The sequence below is a fragment of the Nannospalax galili genome, unplaced genomic scaffold (genome assembly GCF_000622305.1).
Source record: "Nannospalax galili isolate Female #2095 unplaced genomic scaffold, S.galili_v1.0 scaffold433, whole genome shotgun sequence".
Taxonomy (NCBI): Eukaryota; Metazoa; Chordata; class Mammalia; order Rodentia; family Spalacidae; genus Nannospalax; species Nannospalax galili.
In genome coordinates this window covers 9,967,716-9,987,874 of record NW_008338715.1, presented here as the reverse complement: position 1 = coordinate 9,987,874, position 20,159 = coordinate 9,967,716, and the positions used below count along the sequence as shown (strand labels likewise).

The following is a 20,159-nucleotide window of genomic DNA, read 5'->3' as shown; positions in this document are numbered from 1 at the left end:
TCACGGGCACCCCCAAACCAGCCCTATAACTTCTGCACCCTCCCCGCTGTGGCCTCATCTGAGTGCTTGTGTAATGATCCCATTACCATTTTACACGTGAGCAGTCTAGTTCAGTTTTGACCATTTTTGAGCTTTATTAAATGTCAATGTTCATTCAACATTATTATAAGATTCACCTTTATCAGTGACGATGGCTTCAATTTGTTCAAAATCCTGCTGCTTTTGTGAATTACAGGCTAGTTACTTTGTCAAACAGCTGTCCGCTCACAACTGTTTGGCTTCCTCACGATTGAACTCACAGGGGGATGTCACAAGTGACAGTCTTCTGTGTCCTCCTTGCATACTATCAGTTGGCTGAGGGCTTTGACTTATCCCATTATTGAAAATGTCAACTTTGAACCTGTGATTAAAGTAATGACGACTGAGCTTTTCCACTGGATAGTCTTCTTTCTTTTTGTAGTGATACTTCTGGCTACCGAGAGCCACTTCGGCTGGCTTCTGCCTTTTCCACAGTACTTCCTTGCTTTCTGGCACTGATGCTGCTCAGTGTCTTCCTTGAGGCTTCCCTCCTCACATACAGGTGACCACTCCCACATCTGGCTTGCTCCAGCTCTCCTCTGCATCGCACCCCTGTGTATCCAGCTGTGTGCCTGCTGTTTCCAGTGGCTTCTCTTACAGGTATCTTAGATTTTATTGTTCAAAATAGGATTTCTGACTTCTTCAGAATAGGATTTCTAACTTCATCCCTTAATGAGAGTCTTCCCCAACTTATCTGCATCTCACTAAATTGCATCACCACCCCCATTATTCTTCAGTGCAGAAATCTCCATGTTAGCCTTCCTTGGGCTCCTCCTCACACCCAGCTTCCATCTGTTGGCACACTGTTGGACATTTTTCCTCGTGGATTTGCCATCTCCACTCCTCTACTTGCGTTCAGTTCCTCTTCCTCACCTCCTCTTTCTCGTGGTCCTTTCCAGTAGCCTCTTCAGCGGTCTCTGTTTCCATTCTTGCTTTACTTTGTCCATTCCCCACATCTTTCATCACGGCAGGTCAGAGCTTGTTACTTCCTTGCTTAAACACTTCAATTTCTTCTTATTCCTCTCAGAATAAATCTAGACCCTAAAGCTCCACGTGGCCTGGCTTTTGCTTGCACTTCAGCCCATCTCATGTTTCCCTTTGGCCATACTGTCCAAAGCAAGGGAAGCATTCCCTTGTTTCCTTTGTTTCCTAGACATTCTGTCTTTTTTCACTCTGGGCCTCACCTGGACACAGCATCTTGTTTATTACATGGACCATCCCCTTATCCTGGAGGTCTCTCCTTAACTGGCCCACTTCAGATGTGTCTTCCTTGATTACCCAAGTGACAGTCATTTCACCGTACCTTGCTATTCTGTCTTAAACACCCTTCTTTTTGCCTAGTGCGTCACATGACAGGAAGACCGGTTATTTTCTTGCTGTCTCATTTTCCCCACTTGACTCCAGATGCCAGAGACTAGCAGGTTGGACCAGCCTGTGCCACCTGCTGACAGACAGTAGATGAAAATGACAGTGATCAGTACTTAACGCCACCAGGAATGACCACAGTGCCCTGGCCTGAAAGCGGAAACGAATAGAGAAAGAGTTAAATGTGACTCTTGATCGTTTTCATGAGCTAATTGCTAATTTTTCTAAACAGAGAGAGACAGAGAGACAGAGAGAGAGAGGAGAGAGGGAGGAAAATCAGAATCAGCAAGTCAGTTAAGCTGAAGAAATCTGCATTAAGGAATTTCCTTATCTTGAGATAAAACATTGCTTATTATACAAGAGTGTTAGGCTTAGACAGATAAATCATGGCTCCTACCTAAGAATGTTGCTATGTAGGGAGGGGAGAATGAGCTCAATAAAAGTGATCACTGCCATCTGTAAGGGTTAATCAAGGGGCACAGTCAGCAGTCAAAGGAACAAAGAATTGCTCCCTTTACTTACGTTCATTCACTTTCCTAAGATGCTTGTTGCTATTAGACCGGCGCCAATCTGTTGTAAGAAATATATTGTGAATATTTACCCTTTTTTTCTAATATTTTATTTGTTATTTTTATTTATGTACATGTGTGTACTGCCTGAATGTATATAAGTGCACCCATGTTGTGTAATACCCATGAAGGACAGAAGAGGCCATTGGATCATCTGGAACTGGAGTTTTGGACAACTGTTAGCTGCCATGTGGGTGCTGGAATTCAAACCCCAGTCTTCTTTAAGAAGTGTTCTTAACCACTGAGCCATCTCTCCGGTCCCAAGATTTATCATTTTTATGTATTGATTTTTAAAGAAAAAAATTTTAAAACAGTTTTTGGTTAAAGTTACATCATTTTTTATCTATTGATTTTTAAAGAAAAAATTTCAAAACAGTTTTTGGTTAAAGTCATAGTTTGATCCAATATATATATATATATTTTTTTAGTCAGCTATTCTGCAGTTAACAGCTCCCAAACCTCAGTGACTTGTAAGAACAGAAGTTTCTTTCTTGCCCACCTTATATGTCTGGAACAAGCTGACCCTGGACCTGCTCCTGAACCCTGTATCTTTCTCTTCTAAGATCTAGGCTGAAAGAACAGCTCATTTTTGTGCTTTGCTGTGTTCATAGCAGAGGGAAAAGAGGGAACCAGCAGAGACATGCTCTGGCTCCCATGCTGCTGGGCAACGTGTCACATGGCCAAGCCCACTGTCAGCAGGCTGGAGATTCTGCAGACCACAGGGAACCAATGGGAAGACCCAGAGCTATCTCAGGTACCAGAGGAACTAGGGAGGAAACTGTGTATATGCAGTGGTACCTTCTTAGGAAACATTCACTGCTTGCCAGCTGTCTTAACTCCTCTGCATTTATTAGCTCATTGAATGCCCACAGTTGTGCTGCCAGGTAGGTAATATTATCACTCTCATTTCCCATACCAAGGCCCAAGTTCACACAGTAGTAAATGGCAGATTCAAGTTTCAAAACTAGGTTCTGCATAGCTCTTGGCTCTCACGCGAGGAAATGTGAGAATGAGCTCAATTGTTGTTTGAAATATATTTGTGTGTATGTTTTGTTGTGAACCATGCCCCATAAGTGATCAGTGTTAACCTGTGCTAGTAGTTACTCTTCTGAGTGAGTCCTTTTACTGGAGCCTGAAAGTAATGTTTGTAGTCTTCCCTTCCAAGTTGTCATGAAGAATTATAGTAAAAACTCATGTAGATAAGGTCCCTGATGAAAAATAGCCTTGAAAATCAGAGTCTAAACTACAAGAGCTTCAAGAACTGAGATTGTGTTGTATGATGCCTTTCAATCCACTGTACCTAGCTTGATTCTTAGCATGCAGAAGACGCTCAAGAATAAGTGAATTGGTGAATGTTCTCAGAAGACTGATGGGAGGAAATGCCACCTACTTACCTTTTTTCAACTTTCCCATCACTTTGCTAACAAATAATATTGCTATGCAGAATGACCTTAGTTATGAAAAATCACCTCCATGAATTTAGGTGTTAATGTTTTGTCCTTATTTATGGATCTGTTTATTTAACCAAGGATGATGATTCAGAGGAAAAGAACACATGGAGTCAGTCACTGCATTTATGATATATCTTTTCAGGACACAGCCTACCGTTGCAATTCAGTGTCAACCAAAGAATGCCATTTGAGAACTATCCTTTAAAAGTCTACTCTTATTTGGTTACATGTGTACCTGCTAGAAGTTACCCAAATCCCTGTGAGAGGAAGCAAATTCTAAATGAATACATGTGCATGTGTGTGTTCTTACAGTTCTGAAACAGCTGCTGACATGGAGACCTCCATGTTTGGTTGCTGACACTTAGTAGAAAGAAATCTCATTGCCACAGATGATGTAGGAATACCAAATACTCTGTTTCTCTGTATTATGTCTATGCTTCCTATTATATAAAAATGTTCTTTAAAATGTCTGGACCTGGGGCTAGAGAGTTGCTCAACAGTTAAGAGCACTGGCTGCTCTCGCAAAGGACCTGGGTTCGGTTTCCAGAACCCACGTAGTGGCTAACAACTGCCTGTAACTCCAGTTCCAAAAGATCCAATGCCCTCTTCTGGCCTCCACAGGCATTGCACTCATGGGTGCACTTACATACATGCAGGCAAAGTACTCATACACATAAAACAAAAATAAAGCGAAGGACAAAATCTGGATCCTATAACATAACTGTTGCCATTATGAGCAAACAGCCCCTATGGTTACTTGCATAAGACCAGCACTAGACTGGGCCCATCAACATTCTGTCATAGATAGTGGAGGGGCTTATGAGGTCCCACCCCTACTTGAAGAGTTCTTGGCAGTTAATGGATTGCCAGGGGAAGGGAAGTTATTTTCCTCATCACTGTAGCCACAGGTAAGTTGCTTAAACTCCAGTTAAATAGCCCCATCAATGTCCATACCAGAAACCCTAATTAATCTTAGTGGTACTTTCTGTCTCTCCCTGTCTCTGCCTCTGTCTCTGTCTCTCTGTCTCTGTCTCCCTGTCTCTCATACACACACACACACTAGTTGGAAAAAAGAAAAGTTTCAAAAGGAGAGGAAGGGGGACCAGAGCGAACAATAGGGGTTAAATCTGCTCAAAATATACTGTAGACACAGATGAAATTGTAGAAAGAGAAGGGAGGGAGGGAGGGAGAAACAGGAGGGGGAAGGAGAGAGGAAGAAAAAGCCTGGACCCTGCAGGTTAGCTTTCTGAAAACCAGCCTCCTGTCTTGCTGTTCTTCATTTCCTAAAAGTCTCCTGGCCCTTTCAGAACTCCTGTAAATTGTTTTATAACTTCCCCAAAGAAAGAATAAAGACCATCCAGCAGGTTTTTGCCTTCTGGAATAAAAGTAGATCTTGTTTGTGCTCTGCATGTTAATCTCAAAAATGGGGGCTGGTGCAGTTGTCAGGAGTTATATTCATTTCAGTTTAATCGGCAACTGTTTTGTGAATATTTTATAGAAGATGCTAAATCTCTGTAAGAAGAACCACAAATTGTCCACTTGATATTTATTTTATGGGAGAAATAATGCTTTATCTTTATGCCTGGTTGTCATCTGTGTGGCAGTATATCTGCAGGGAGAGCAGGGGGATATGTATCACTTGGTGACAGCAAATGACCACATCCGTCAGGGTGATGCCACCCAGCTGCCTCTGCCATCAATCAGCTCAGAAAGGACTGTCCAGTTCTAAATCTAAATGTTAAAGAAGGCAGAGAGCTATTTCAGAACCAGTGTTAAAGCACAACTTCTTTTTTTCAGTACTGCTGTGAACACTCCTGAAAAGCAGACCCTCTTGGTCCCTTCAGCCTTTAAAAGCTCTTTTCTGGGCTGGAGAGCTGGTTCATCAGCTAATAGCACTGGCTGCTCTTATGAGGACCCAAGTTCGATTCCCAGCACCCACATGGCAGCTAACAACCATCTGTAACACTAGTTCCAAGGGATCCATTGCCCTTTTCTGACCTCCTTGGGCATTGCATGACACAGATGCACTTATATACATGAAGGCAATACACTCATACACATAAAATAATAAAATATTTGAAAGCTCTTTTCTCCATTCTTTCTTCAACATCTAGCAAATAAGCAAACATAAAACTCAGTCTTCTTTGTGCTCCTTCTTCATATCCAACCCAGAGTCATTGTCCCCTGTGAACACTTCCAACCTTCTGATGCAGAAGTGGTCACAACTGTAGACTATATGACAACATTTTCACTTTACTGATAAGATGACATCACACTCTTCTGGGAAAGGAACACTCTTCAAGTTCTCTTATAAAGCTATCATGAGAAAACTGGTTGTCGGCATGCCTGGATCGGAATCTCTAGCAATAACTGCTGTACTCTACTCATATATTTGTACCTGTTGCATGGGAAAGGGTCTGTGTGGCAAAACTATACAAAATCTTTCTGCACATGAATGTGCTGTCCAACTGCTGTGGTCATTAATACCAGTATCCCCTTCTGACTACATGCATATTATTCTGAACAGATCCTGACCTCCCTTATGTGTATTTTTTATTTTTTATTTATTTGCTTATTTACTTTTTATTGAGCTTTTGTATTTTCATAGAACAGTTATTAATCAAATTTAGACCCCCTCCCCCATCCATGCCCCCGTTCCCCCCACCAGACCTCATGCATTCCACCATATATATTAAGTCCTCCCATTCAGGCATCTGTACCCAGATGTCCTTCAGTGCAAATTTGTCCACTGGAGTCTAGTCAGCCCATCCAGAGATCATAAGTAAGTCATACCCTCCCTCTCTTGAGTCTGGTGCTTAGACCACTCGGCAAACACTCTACTACTAACGTACAGTTCAACCCTTCAGTCCTTTTTATTCTGATTTTTTCTACTTGTGCAAGACAAAGATGTAGAGAAAATACTACTCCAGATATGGACTTTATCTGCGAGTTCTTAATATAGTAAGAAACTTACAAAAATATTATTCATCCTAAATAAGATCTGTAGCTTTTAAAACACCATTGATGTCTTTAAATAATTAACAAACATGTTCATTATCTCTGGTAATTGTAATAACTGGTTCTCAGTCTTTGGATTTGTAGGGGTAGCGCAGCATGAGACATTTGTTTTTATAGGAAGATCACTTAATGAAAGTGATTCTGTCAGGAAGGATTAAAATAGCACTTGGCTTTTGCATAAATTTACATGTTTAAGCAATGTGTAAAACTTAGGAGAGACCATGGAGAGGGGTATCTTTTTCTAGCATTTGAGCAGGAAAGCACAGATTGACATAATTTGGGGACCAAGAATGAACTTGTTACATGTGCTTGCCAGACAAATCACATTTCAGGAAAATTAACTTTCTTCTTTTGAACTATTGATAATTAATTTGGATTTTGACCCTCTTGTGAGTATGCTTTCCTTTAGCTAAGATTAGCCAGCCTGACTAAGCAGGTGAGACTACAAATACCACTTTGTGGAAAAGCAGAATTTTGGATTAAAGGTAGGTAGAATTATTTTTAAACTTGGATTTTAAATTTTAATTCATTTGTATTCCACGCTCATAATTCTTGCTCTTTCATAAAATCCTTTGAAACAAGTAGGTAGTGAAGAGGCACTAATATAGATAAATAATTCTCTTAGAGCCCAGGTAGTACAGATTTACTTTCCAATAAAGATATGTTTATTGAAACCTACCCTGTCAAGGTTTTGTGCTTTTATGGTGAGGGACAAGAAAGGTGAAGAACTCAAGACCTGCCAGGGAATTTAAAATCTAGTAATAGAGGCTGGAGAGATGGCTTAGCGGGTAATAATGCTTGCAGCCAAAACTGAGGACCTGAGTTTGGTCCTGGGATCCACATGGTAGAAGAAGAAACCCAATTCCTCCAAGTTGTCCTTTGACCTTCACAGATGCTTTGTGGGCAGGTGTGTGCCCCACCCCAAAAATAGATAAATGTAGTAAAAGTGTTTTTAAGTATTTTATTATTTTAATTTTATGTGTATGAGTGTATTGCCTGCATGTATGTAAGTGCACCCATGTTGTGCAGTGCCCTCAGAGGTCAGAAGACAGTGTTGGATCCCCCTGGAACTTGAGTTACAGATGGTTATTAACCACTATGTGGGTGCTGGGAACTGAATACAGGTCCTCTGGAAGAACAGCAAGTTCTTAACCACTGAGCCCTCTCTTCAGCTCCATAAAAATCTTTTTAATCTAGCAATAGTTGGCAGTTTAGAAATAGCCATACAAAGTTCTTTTCAAGTTGTTGGTCTTGGTTTTGAGGCACTCTGTCTTATAGGTAGGGAATGTTATTTTTATGTAAAGGGTCAAAATAATAAATGCTTTAGTTGTTTGAGCCAGATGGTCTCTGATACAACTCTGCTGTTGTAGAGTAGAAACAGTATAGACCATGCTTCAATGAACGGTCCAGGCTGTCTCAATAAAACTTTCTTTATAAAATCAGGCTGTGGGAAAATCTCTGCCTATAAGAAACTTGAAGGTGACAAAGAAATCATGTCACTTGGATCAAGACATTTAACCTCTGACAGTGATACCATTCTAAAGCTGTAAGTAATGATAAATAGCATCCTTCCTCTTACAACATAGACATTGTGGAAGATTAAGGAGGTGAAACATTTTGATTTACTCATCTGAATATCTTTTTTTTTTTTTTTGAGACAGGGTCTCCCTGTAGCCCCAGCTGGCCTGGAACTCACTATGTAGACCAGGCTGGCCTTGAGATCACAGAGATCCACCTGTCTCTGCCTCCCGAGTTCTGGGATTAAAAGCATGTGCCATCATGCCCAGTGAGTATCATTTTTTTAATGTTAACTTGATGTTTGATCTTTAGCAGTCCTAAAAGAGGTAAGTAAATAAATCAATCTAATACTCCATAAATAGGTACAAATATTGTATGAGTTAAAAAATTTAAAGCAGGGGCTGGAGAGATGACTCAGAGGTTAAGAGCACTGCCTCTCTTGCAGAGGACCAAGGTTCAGCTCCTAGCACCTACATGGCAGCTAGCAATCTTCTTGAGATCTTCAGTTCCAGGGTGATGCCCTCTTCTGGCCTATCAGGGCATTGCACGCATGGGAGTGCTTACACGCAGGCAAAACACTCATACACATAAAATAAGAATAATAAATAATTTTTTTAAAATTAAAGCCAGATCCGAAAGTAAATCAGTCTTCCCCTTTTAATTCTTTTAGTTCTCTTAATTTTGGTGGTTTGTGTTTGGGTGTTTCGTTTTTGCAAGACCCAGATCAAACCCAGGGCCTTGTACTTGCTAAGCATTCACTTTATCAGGAGCTGCACCCATCCCCAGGAGTTCCCTTATGTTACTGAACTAGTTTGATTGCTACACCTTATTTTTTACAAAAATTTAAAAATTTATGTTATATTAAATTTTCTATGGGACTAAATAGCTTTTAAAATTTAGAAAAGTAAAGAAAGGCGTAATTTAGGAACACAGAAATATAACTTTGAGCAAGTTACAAATCCATGATATCTCCCTGCTATTCAGATTTTCTGATTGATAAAAGTTCTTTGCATTTATCTCATGAGCATTTTGGCTGTTATGGAGCATCTTTAAAATTGGCAGGAAAAGTCAAACATTTACTTTTGCAGATAGAATAATTTTTAAATTACCCAAAGACATAAATAAAAGCAGTGAACTGATGGGGCGTGCAACACTGTGGACGAATCTCAAGTGCATTATGTGAATGAAGAGAATCCAGGCACAAAGAGCTGTACCCTGTGTGACTTCACTTATGTGACATTTGGGAAGAACATACTTCCAAGGCAGAAATCAGATTAGGACTTGCTCCAGGTTAGAGTCAAGAAGAGAGCATTAACTGTGGAGGGATATGGCATGATGGAAATGCCCTGTCCCCTGGCTCTGGTGTGGTTACAGAATGCTGTGTTCACACTGTACCCATAGCAAGGGTGAATTTTTAAAAAATTGTTACATCTGGGGGCTGCAGAGATGGCTCAGTGGTTAAGAATACTGGTTGTTCCTGCAGAAGACCCAGGTTCGAATCCCAGCACCCACATGGTTGCTGACAACTGTCCGTAACTCCAGTTCCAGGGGATCCGACAGCCTCTTCTGTCCTCCGCGGGCGTTGCAGGACACGGGTGCACTTACCTACATGCAGGCAATACACTCATACACATAAAATAAAAATAATAAATGAAATATTTTAAAAATTGTTACATTTTTAATTTGTTTTGTGTCAAATGGGGATTTAAACCATCTTTGTGTGTGTGTGTGTGTGTGTGTGTGTGTGCGTGTGTGTGTGTGCACATGTACCTCTGGAGGTCAGAAGATAACTTCTGGGAGTCAGGTTTCTCCTTTGACCAAGTGGATTCTGGGGATTGAACTCAGGTCATTGGGTTTGGCAGCAAGCACCTTTACCCACTGAGCTATTTCTCTACCCAAGGGGTGAAATTTCTTGTGTGTACATTGTAACTCATGTAACAACCTGATCAAAATTGTTTTAGAGAGTTTCTTTGAAGATAAAAGGAGAAGAGGTCTAAAGTTTTCTGTAAATTGTTCTTCAGATTTAACTGAGTGAAACTGGGTCAAAGTACTCCTGTGTTTACTGTTAGGCAGACCCAGGAGAACCTTCGAGGCACTGAGCTCTGAGATGAAGGGTGAGGAGAGAGACACAGTTTAGGAATGCCTTGCCCCTGTGAAGACTCTGGCAGGGCTGCAGGCTCCTGGGAAGCTCTCATTCCCAGGAAGGAAGGTGAATCCCTCTCAGCCACATCTTTACTGACAGCAGCTTCAGAAATGGAAGATTGTGGAGTACAGACATTTTTTTAAAATATTTTATTTATAATTTTTTATATGTATGAATGTATTGGCTGCATGTATGTGAATGCACCCGCCATGTGGGTGCTGGGAATCAAACCCAGGTCCTCTCCAAGAGCAGTCAGTGCCAGCAGTCAGTGCTCTTAACCGCTGAGCCATCGCTCCAGCCCCTCTAGGGCTATTTTTTTGAGGCATCTTTGCTCTGTCTGCAGTCTGCTGAGGCTTGACGAGCAGCAGACAAGACAAAGGTCCTCCTGCCCTCCTGGAGCTTACAGGAAGGCTAACCACCCACGCTTACTTAGTGCTTCCTTCAGCAGGTGCTGTGTATACTCCGGGTAACCGCTGAATATCAATGGTTTTTATGCCCACTTAAAGGTGAGGACCTGGAAGCCCTGAGAGCTGAGGAACTTGCCCAGGGACACAGAGTTACTAATAAGCAACCTGGGGCTGAGTCTATACAAGACTACAGTACTTACAGGGGCTCCGAATCTCAGTGCTAGATACCTTAAGAAATAACTTCAAAAGCCTGGTGTGGTGGGGCTCAAGGTCAGTCCCAGCCTTGGGAGACAGGTTGGGGAGTTACAAATGAGTGTGGGCTACATGGTAATACCTTGCCTCCAAATCTTCCCTTAAAAAATATTAATAACTTTAAAATGAAATAAAATCTCTCCATTGTAGAAGGTTCCTAGAGAACATTAATAGACAATTTACTAAAAATGAAAAAAGAAATATTGATTAGGAAACATCTAAAGGAATGTTTACAATCAAAGAAATAAAAAATTAAATTTGATATTTTGTCTGTTAGCAAGCAAAAAAATTCAAGTGGAAACAGTGGGAACCAAAATAATGCCTTGCTAATGGAAATATAAATATATTTTGGAAGACAATTTACATTGTGAGTCTTGATCATTATTTCTTTATATTCTAATTTTTCTTATGTGACTGTATGTATAGGAAGTCATCCAAATATGTTAAAAGTTATGCATAGAAAAGATATTTGTCTTAAAAAGTGCGTTTGATGGAGACTGGAGAGATGGTTCAATGGATAAGAGCACTGGCTACTCTTGTAGAGGACCTGGGTTCGGTTCCCAGCAGCCACAGATGGTTTCTAATAACTCCAATTCCAGGGGATCTGATCTGTGCAGGCATTGCATGACATGGGTGCACTTACATACATGCAGACAATATACTCATACACATAAAATAAAAATATAACAAGTAAAATATTTTTAAAGGTCTACTCCTTAGAGAATTATGCAGTTGATTAAAATGATGGCAGGGAAGACAATGTAGTACTATAGGAAAATACGTATTATAACATTACCTACAAAATGAAAAAATGGGAAAATAAAATTGCATGTAAAGTGTAATCAAAGCTTTCCTTCTTCCTTCTGCACACCTCTCCTTCTGCATATTTGCATCCCCCAGCCCCAGCCCCTGTTTCTGCTAGTTTGGTTGTTTTAGAGTCCACTCATGATTAAGGACATTTAGAATTTAACTTTCTGTGCCTGGCTTATTTGATGTAATGAAATGCTGTCAAGTTTATACCTATTGTGACAAATAATAGAATTTCTTTCTTCCTTGCAGCTTAATGGTATTCCACTGTGCATCTATCACACTTTTCTTAATTCATCTGTTGAAGGACACTTAGGTTTGGTCGTAACTTGGCTACTGGGAATAAAGTTTGCTAAACATGGAAGTACAGCTCTACCTCTTTAATATACTGATTGAAAATCCTTTGGAAATCTACCTAAAAGTGGGATTACTGGATCCATGTCTGACTTTTTTAATCTAGAAGAGGAGGGAAAAGTTGAGGACACTGCTTATATTTCTGCATGATTGTATGCAAAGGATCCCTAGAAAGATGCTGAGAGACCCAGAACCGTCTAATCCTAGTGGACCCTTATATTATGGGCTTTCAGGAATGCAGTAAGGGGTCAGGTCCTTCCTATCACTGCAGTGTATTAGGGACGGTGTGAGCTAGCCCAAGAACCTCCTCAGCATGTATCACACAGCTGCCACAGAACCTGCCATGAGTATTTCAGCAACCGACTGCGAACCAACACATCAAAAACAAATTGGGGGTTGGAGAGATGGCTCGGCAGTTAAGAGTGCATACTGTTCTTGCAGAGGACCCAAGTTCAATTCTGAGCACCCATATCAGGTGGCTCACAGCTGCCTGCCACTGCAGCTCTGGGGCTCTGGCCTCCATGGGTACTTGCACTCACCTGCACATACCCCCACCCATATATATGTATTAAAAATAAATCTTAAAAACAAACAAACAAATGGGATCTTCTGGGTTACCGACTACCTTAGTTGATGAATAATTTATTCTTCAGCCAAGTGACAGGGAGGTGCAGTTGTTTCCTAGGATGTTCTTGTGACCAGCACCTTGGAGAAACTGGAAATACAGAAGCATTTACTGGTATGAGCTATCAGAGGCTAGGTGTGGTTGGATCATTGCAATCTGTTTCTAGAAAGCAAGTTAATATAAAGTTGTCTTTTTGTAGCTAAATCATGGACAATTATCTGCAGTATTCAGAAAAGCCAGCAAAGGAGACCACAGCTAAGATGAATCAAGATGAATTTGTAAAACAAAGTGGAGAGAGGGAGGAGAATAGAAATAGGAGGGTGGAAATTCAGGTTACAGCTTTGGGGCCAACTGTCATAGCTATGTGTCTAAAGTTTAAGTAATCTTTATCCAGTTGAAGCCTTGGGTCAGGGACTAGCACTCTCAAGGGAAAGGGCATTGGAGGGGTGTTCAAGTGTGGACTCCACTGCCTGATAAACAGGCTGTAGATTCTTCCCCAAGCCTCAACCTTCATTTTGGAACCCTAGAGGAGACCTTAAAAAAGCAGGAAATTAATAGCTGTTTATTCTCTAGCCAAGTATCAGGGAGATGCAGTTATTTCCTAAGATGTGCTTGTGAACAGCAGCCTTGGAGAAGTTGGCAATGAAGAAATAGATCTGTTTACTCATTTGCAATTCAAACATCCCACAAAAGTATTGTCTGGTGAACTACTTTACCAAAAACAATGGAATGAGTTCAGTGGATAATGGTCAGGTTCCATTTGTACTTTCAGTGAGCCACAGAATAAAAAACCCTCGTTTCTCCTTCCTCCTCTTCCCACTCCTCGTCTGTAATGGAGTAGCATCCTGATGCCAACGTGACAAACCCAGAGGACCCTTTGCTTCTTATCCTTCCACTCCCTTCACAACACATGCTTTCTGGTTTGTTTGGGGTGATGGTTTCTGGCACAGCCCATGTCATTCTGACCAGTGCTGGCACTTTGTGGGCATTTTGCACATGCTGTTGCTCTCTGTGGGTAATGCGATCATGAATCACAGTGGCAGTGGGAATAGGAGGTGGACGTGTTCAGAAAAACTCAGGGCTTACATACTGCGTGGAAAATAGTGGGGCTAGGGCTGGACATGTAGTTCAGTGGAAGAGTGCTTCTCTAATATGCAGGAGGGCATGGGTTCAATTCTGCATTGCAAGAGGAAAGAGTGAGAGAAAGAGAGAAAGAAAGAAAAAAGGGGAGGGAAGAAAGAATAAAAGAAAGAGATGAGAGAACATGGGCAGGGAGAGGAAGGGAGAGAGAGGAGTTTGGGGCTGAGACTCAGCCTGGATATTCTTGTGGGATAGCAAGGATTCCTTTGTGTCCAGCACAGACAGTTTGTGTGGGGGGCTACTAAGAGTTGGGTATGGAAAAAAGCTTGGAGAGATAAAGTATGGTCCACTTGTAGAGTCTGGGATGCCACACTAAGAAATTCACTGTGTGAGTAACCAGAAGTAGTTGCGTGTTTTGTAGAAACAGTAGCCTAATGCCAGCAGGATGTACTGAGTTAATTTGTGAATAATGAGGTGCTGCAGCAAGTCAAGCTTAGATGAAAACCTGGGTTAGGGCAGTGACAGAGGTAACAAGTCAATGAGAGAGTCAAAGAAACAAGATTTTTTTAAAATTAAAACTAAGTAGACATGGAGAGAAATAAAGAATAAAGATGTCAAATGGCCAGTATTGATGACAGCTGGTCTGTACAGATGCTTACTTTGCTTTGAAGATTTGTCAGTGGGGGAGATAAAAATTGTGTAGAGAGTGCTGGAGAGATTGCTCAGTGGTTAAGATCACTGGCTGCTCTTGCAGAGGACCTGGGTTCAGTTTCCAGCACCCACATGGCTAACAACTGTCCTAACTCCAGTTCCAGGGGATCTGACGCCCTCTTCTGGCCTCTGCAGGCATTGTGCTCACAAGTGCACTTACATGCGTTCAGGAAAACACTCAGAAACATCAAAATACAAAGAAATAAAAATTTTAAAAGATTGTAAAATGTGTAGAGGGTTCAGAGCCATCAGGAAGACATAATACCAAGGACAGTAAAGAAAGAAAATTTGTAGTGAGACTCAGCATTCTGTATTTTGGGCTATAGGTCAGAAGGTATGTTAGTTGCAAAATGAGCAAGATTTTAATTTGGGACTCAGAAGTTATTGGTGACTTTTGAGAGTGTAATATGAGTGATTTGAGGGTGAAGGGAAGAACGATGCTGAGATGCTGGGGTTAGCAGCCATCAGCGGGGGAGCTAGCAGGTGTAAATCATGGAGCTAGCAGGAACAGGCCTTAGAGCTAGCAGGTACAGATCATTTACCTGTGAAATTTTACAATGGAAAGAGAAAGATAAAGTTAGTAATAGCACTAATCTTACAGATTACTCAAACCCGTACTTGGCTAAGAGGTGTTTTCCATGCAAAGGACAGGAGAAGATCCTAAACCCACACTGTGGTGTGAATTTCCTGCTTTGAACCTCCTTGGGAAAGGCACCTGGGATGTTTAGGCTTGACAGTAGCTATAGAGCCCGACCTGGCAGCTCGGTAGATGTTTCACATGTGCCTCTTCCCGGAAGCTTTGCTGGGGAAGGCAGGAGATGGAGGAGTAGGGTTTCTGTATTCCCGAGAACACGTGGAGGTAGAGGAGGAAGGGAAGGAAATCATTTACAACCTTTTTATTTCCAGTTTCACAAAGAATTTCATATCTAGCCATGACTAGAATAAGGGCTTCCTGACCCAAAGTACAGACAATTACTGCCGTCCCCTGATGTCGGGTTGGGGGCCTCAGAGGAGGAAAGTATCATTTTTCCAGGCCATCGTGTCCATTGAGAGCCACTGAAACTGGTGTCGCTGCTGCTTCTGCCAATTGCTATTGAGAATGGGCCAAGAAGACCCTGTACCTGAGGTCCTGCAGATGGAAACCCAATTCTGGCTGGCCAGAACCAGCAAGGAGCCCAGTGGCCACTCCTGGGCAGAAAGCTTCTGAGTAGCTCAATTGTGTCTCTATTACAATCTGTTCTCAACTGCCAGGTCACAGGCATCATGGCTTGTAAGCGAATCCTGGCAACATGGTCCTCACGCCAGGCCTCCCTCACTGCTGGGCGGAGAGCTTGAAGCAGCAGCTGCTAACTCCTGAGTCCTGTTACTGGGGTGACTCACACAGAGGGGCTGTGAAACTTGCCTTACTCCTCCATGGCAAGTTTCAAGTCCTCTTTGTGATACATTTCAAGGAGTTTGCCCTTCAACCCATCTACACACATTTTTTTGAGACAGGGTCTCCCTGTAGCCCCTGGAGTTCCGGCTAGCCTGGAACTCATTATGTAGACCAGGTTGGCTTCAATATCACAGAGATCCACCTGCCACTGCCTCTTGAGTGCTGGGATTAAAGGTATATGCCAACACACCTAGCTCCAATGATATATTCTAGAGTTCAAATTTTCTTCTTTCTCTTCCTCCTCCCACAGGCTCCCAAAGTGTCATACCAAACATACTCCTTAATTATGTTGTACTCATATTTGAAAAAAAAAGCATCTAGATATATTTATTCTTTTTATTGTTTTTTTAATTAAGTTTTTAATGTACAAAATCATGGGCCTCATTATAACCTTTTCGTGTGTGTGTGTGTGTGTGTGTGTGTGTGTGTGTGTGAGATGTGTATTTTTTAAACTTTGAGACAGGGTCTCACTAAGTTACCCAGGCTAGTCCTGAACTTTCTCTGTAGCTCAAGGAGGCCTCAAACTTGTGATTGTCCTGCTTCAGCTGGTGTTATAGGCCTGTAATTATTTCAAAATATGTTTTAAAAACACTTTGTCTGCCAGATGTTGTGGTACATGCCTTCAGTTCCAGCACTTGGGAGGCAGAGGCAGGTGGAGCTCTGTGAGTTCAAGACCAGCTTAATCTGCATAGTGAGTTCCAGGCCAACTGGGGCTACAGGGAGACCCTGTCTCAAAAAATTAAGAGACCAAGGGGGGAAAAAAATTGTTTCCATTTGCTGAAATTTCCTGAGACCTACTCATGGCCTGCCTATGGTTAATTTCTATAAATGTTTGATATACAGCCCTGAAAAGAATATGTAGTTATGGGATTGGAGAGATACCTCAGTGATTAAGAACATGTCCTATTCTTGCAGAGAACCCAAATTCTGTTCCCAGCACCCATATCAGGTGACTCACAACCACTTATAACTCCAGCTCCAAGGAGTCAAACACCCTCTTCTGGCCTCCACAAGTACCTGCAGTCACTACACACACACACACACACACACACACACACACACACACACGCAGACAAATAAGTAAAATCTTTTTTAGGAGTATATGGTCATAAACATCAGGTGCAGTATCACGTAGGGTGATTAAGGTTGAGTTTAATTGTGTTGCTCAAATCTCTTCTATTCTTACCCAGTTTTCTTTACCTCTTTTAAATCTTATGCTTGCTCTGTGAGTTGCAGAGAGTTATGTGTTACAGTCCTTTACAGTCTTCATGTCGTGAGCATGTTAATCGCAGCTACTTCAAAGACCACATCCTCTGTGTCTCTGGGTTGTGCCTGAGTTTGTCTTCAAGCCCGATTCTTTCTTTGCTTTCTGCCTGGGCATCATCTCACCATTGCTGACTGAACACAGCATTTTAAGCATAGAAATCCTAGAGCCTGGATTTGGTTTTGGTTTTGGTTTTTTCTCCTAGGGTCTTTTTCTTCTGCTTCTGACAAGCATTTAGAGTAGACCAGGCCTCCTTAATGCCGTGAGTGACTGGACACTCACATAAGGCTGAGTTTGATCATTTTTCAGCCTTCATCCAAGACTGCAAGCTTCAGAGCTACTGGAAGCACTATTATTTCTTTATTTGTTTGTTTATTTATTATTACTATTATTATTTAACCTGGACTCCTTCAGCGATTGGGCCCTGAATTCTAGTTGTCATCCCCCAGCACTGTGGAATTGTCAAGAGCTATGTTTAACTTCTCAGTGCTGTTTTCTGGAGGTAGAACTTTGGGTTGCGTTTTTGTTTTTTCTTTCCCTTTCAGATTTTCCCAGCCTGTGAGGTAGACAAAAAGTTCATGCTTCTAAACAGTATCTTTCTTCTGGGGTTCCTGCCAATTTTGCTGTGTGCTTCTGAAAAAGCTTTCCTTTCCATGTTGGGAAAGGAAAGTCCATACAAAATGTTTTACTTGTTTTAGTTTAATTTCCTCTCTCTTTAATATCGTCTTGGTCTCTTTGTCTCTGCCTGTCTCTCTGTCTCTGTCTGTCTCTCTGTCTCTCTGTCTCTGTCTCTGTCTCTCTCTCTCTCTCTCTCTCTCTCTCTCTCTCTCTCTCTCTCTCTCTGTGTGTGTGTGTGTGTGTATGTTTGGAGAAAAGAGTTTAGCTCTAGCCCGGGCTGGCCTCCAATTTGTAGTCCTCTTTCCTCAGCCTCTTGAGTGCTGAGATTACAGACATGCACCACCACACCCGGCTTGTCCCATACCTTTAAATAAGATTATTTTTACCCAACTTTTCTAGTCATCATATTCAATGGGAAGTTAGTCTGATTCAAGATAATCTCTCATAGCCAGAACTGAGAAGCCTCCTCTACAGAGCCCTGACATTTTTTTCTCATCCCAGAACCTTGTTTGTTTCACTGGGTTTTACAAAGGATGTACTTGTGTCTGAGGTCTCTCCTGGACATGTCCCTCTTTGGCTCCTAGTTAAAATCCACTGTCTTCATTAAGACAGGGTTAGAAGAGATTGTACAGGTGTCCTACCCACAGGAAATGCTTAATCCAGTAATCAGGTACCTTCACTATCTCTGAAAAAGAGATAACTAATGACTCCAGCCTTCTCTCTGCTGCGTTGAATTTGTGTCTTCTGGCTCCTTGAATTTGAGCTAATCTATCATGAGGAGTAAATGTGAGATTCTGTGTATAGGAATATGAAAGTCTCAATATTCATGGATGTGATTCCTTTGTCTCCTCAAAAGTAGAAAGTTTACAATAAGTGTTTTAGAGCCTTACAGTAAAAATCAGGATAAGCAATGAAATGCGGTATTACTTAAACACAACCGAAAGTCTCAGCACAGAAAAAAAAAAAAAAAAATCCCCTAAACCTTTTATGTAGACCTTGAAAAGAGAATCATTTTAGAGGCTTCCAGGAGAGGATAGAGGACATGAATTGTGTCTGATGCTTTGTTTTTTCCTCTACAGTTTCCAAGAGCTGTGATTTCCAGGCTGTCTTGGTGATGCACCCCATTTTCTGATGCACTTAGCATCTGATGCACTTAGCACCAAGGTGGAATTGCTTTTTTAAAAGAAGAAAAGCTTGGTGGAGAATTGTCTAACAGTAAAAGGATTTGTGTCCATTCGTAAAGGTAAGTCACCTGTGTAGAGGGCTGGATGGGAAATCACTTATGCAGAAAGTACTGAAGAATACTTCACTTTTTATGAATGGGACTATAAAGGTGGGTAGTATATATTCACTAAACATCAAATGAGATGATCCTTGTCACCCACAATCTTCTGATTCTAGTTTTAGTTCCCTGCCCTTCTACCTCCCAGCTGAGGAAGCTCGAACAACTTGCTTACAATCTTGAACTCCAGCTCTTTAATTAAAAATTAAAAATTTTTACAAGAAAATCCTTTGCAAATAGGAGGAGGGTGAAATAAAATGTCACTGTCATTTTTGTTTTGTTGCTGTTATACAAGTCTTTGCAATGGTAAGGAGTGTTGCATCTCATGGTGGCTTTGGTTCATAAGGTTAGGTGCTATGTGCTTTGGTATTCTTCTAAGTCTGGGACTAGGAGACATCCCTACCTGTCTCCTTCCTAAGAACAGACTATTCCGTTATTTTAGCTGCACCTAAGTTAGGAGGTGGGGAGAGATGGAAGTTAAGATAGCTAGCAATATTATTTATGGCAAGCATTGTATTAAGTTCTTAGATATAACTGGCACACTTAGTCCACACACTAAACCTTATAAAAGAGCTGCTGTACTTGTCATGACAGTTCTCCTCAAGTGACAGGACCCCCTAAGGGAAGATTAAAAACCACTCTGTTTATTTTATGTTGAAAGGTTTTAATGGATGACAGGAGCTTGAAGTTTCTAATTATTCCAATTTCTTTGTAGTGGACATGAATAGCTTCACCAAAAGGTGGATGTTTAAAAATGAACTGTGGGCTAGGCATGGTGGTACATATGTTTAATCTTAGCATTTGGGGGGCAGAGGCAGGTGGATCTCTGTGAGATTGAGGCCAGTTTGGTCTACATTGTGAGTTCCAGATCAGATGGGGCTACAGGGAGACCCTGTCTCAAAAACAACAACAACAAAACGAATAATGAATTTTATAATTTCTTGCTGGGCACCTCCAGTGAACTAGGTACTGTTTTAGATGCTTGTTCATGTCACCGAACAAAGCAGGTATGGTGTCTTGCCCTCGCAGAGCTTATGCCCTAGTGTGAGGGAAACATCATAGGTTATGCACAGAGCAAATGTGGAACTGGACATTGGAATTTAGGGAGAACATGGGGAAAGGAGAAATTAGAGCAGAGTAAGGAATGAGTTCTGAGGGAGGTGATCCACACAGCAGTGTTAA

The 20,159-nt window shown here is 41.5% G+C and overlaps 1 protein-coding gene across 3 annotated transcripts in view; it reads left to right on the top strand.

Moving 5' to 3' along the window:
• Positions 1 to 20,159, top strand: part of Kiaa1211 (KIAA1211 ortholog) — a 271,096-nt gene that overhangs the window by 94,592 nt on the left and 156,345 nt on the right. For all 3 annotated transcript variants that reach the window (XM_029563600.1, XM_008833300.3, XM_029563598.1), the window contains exon 2: positions 18,775 to 18,938. The gene's annotated coding sequence lies outside the window, so the exon portion shown is untranslated. The remainder of the gene's footprint in view (positions 1 to 18,774; positions 18,939 to 20,159) is intronic.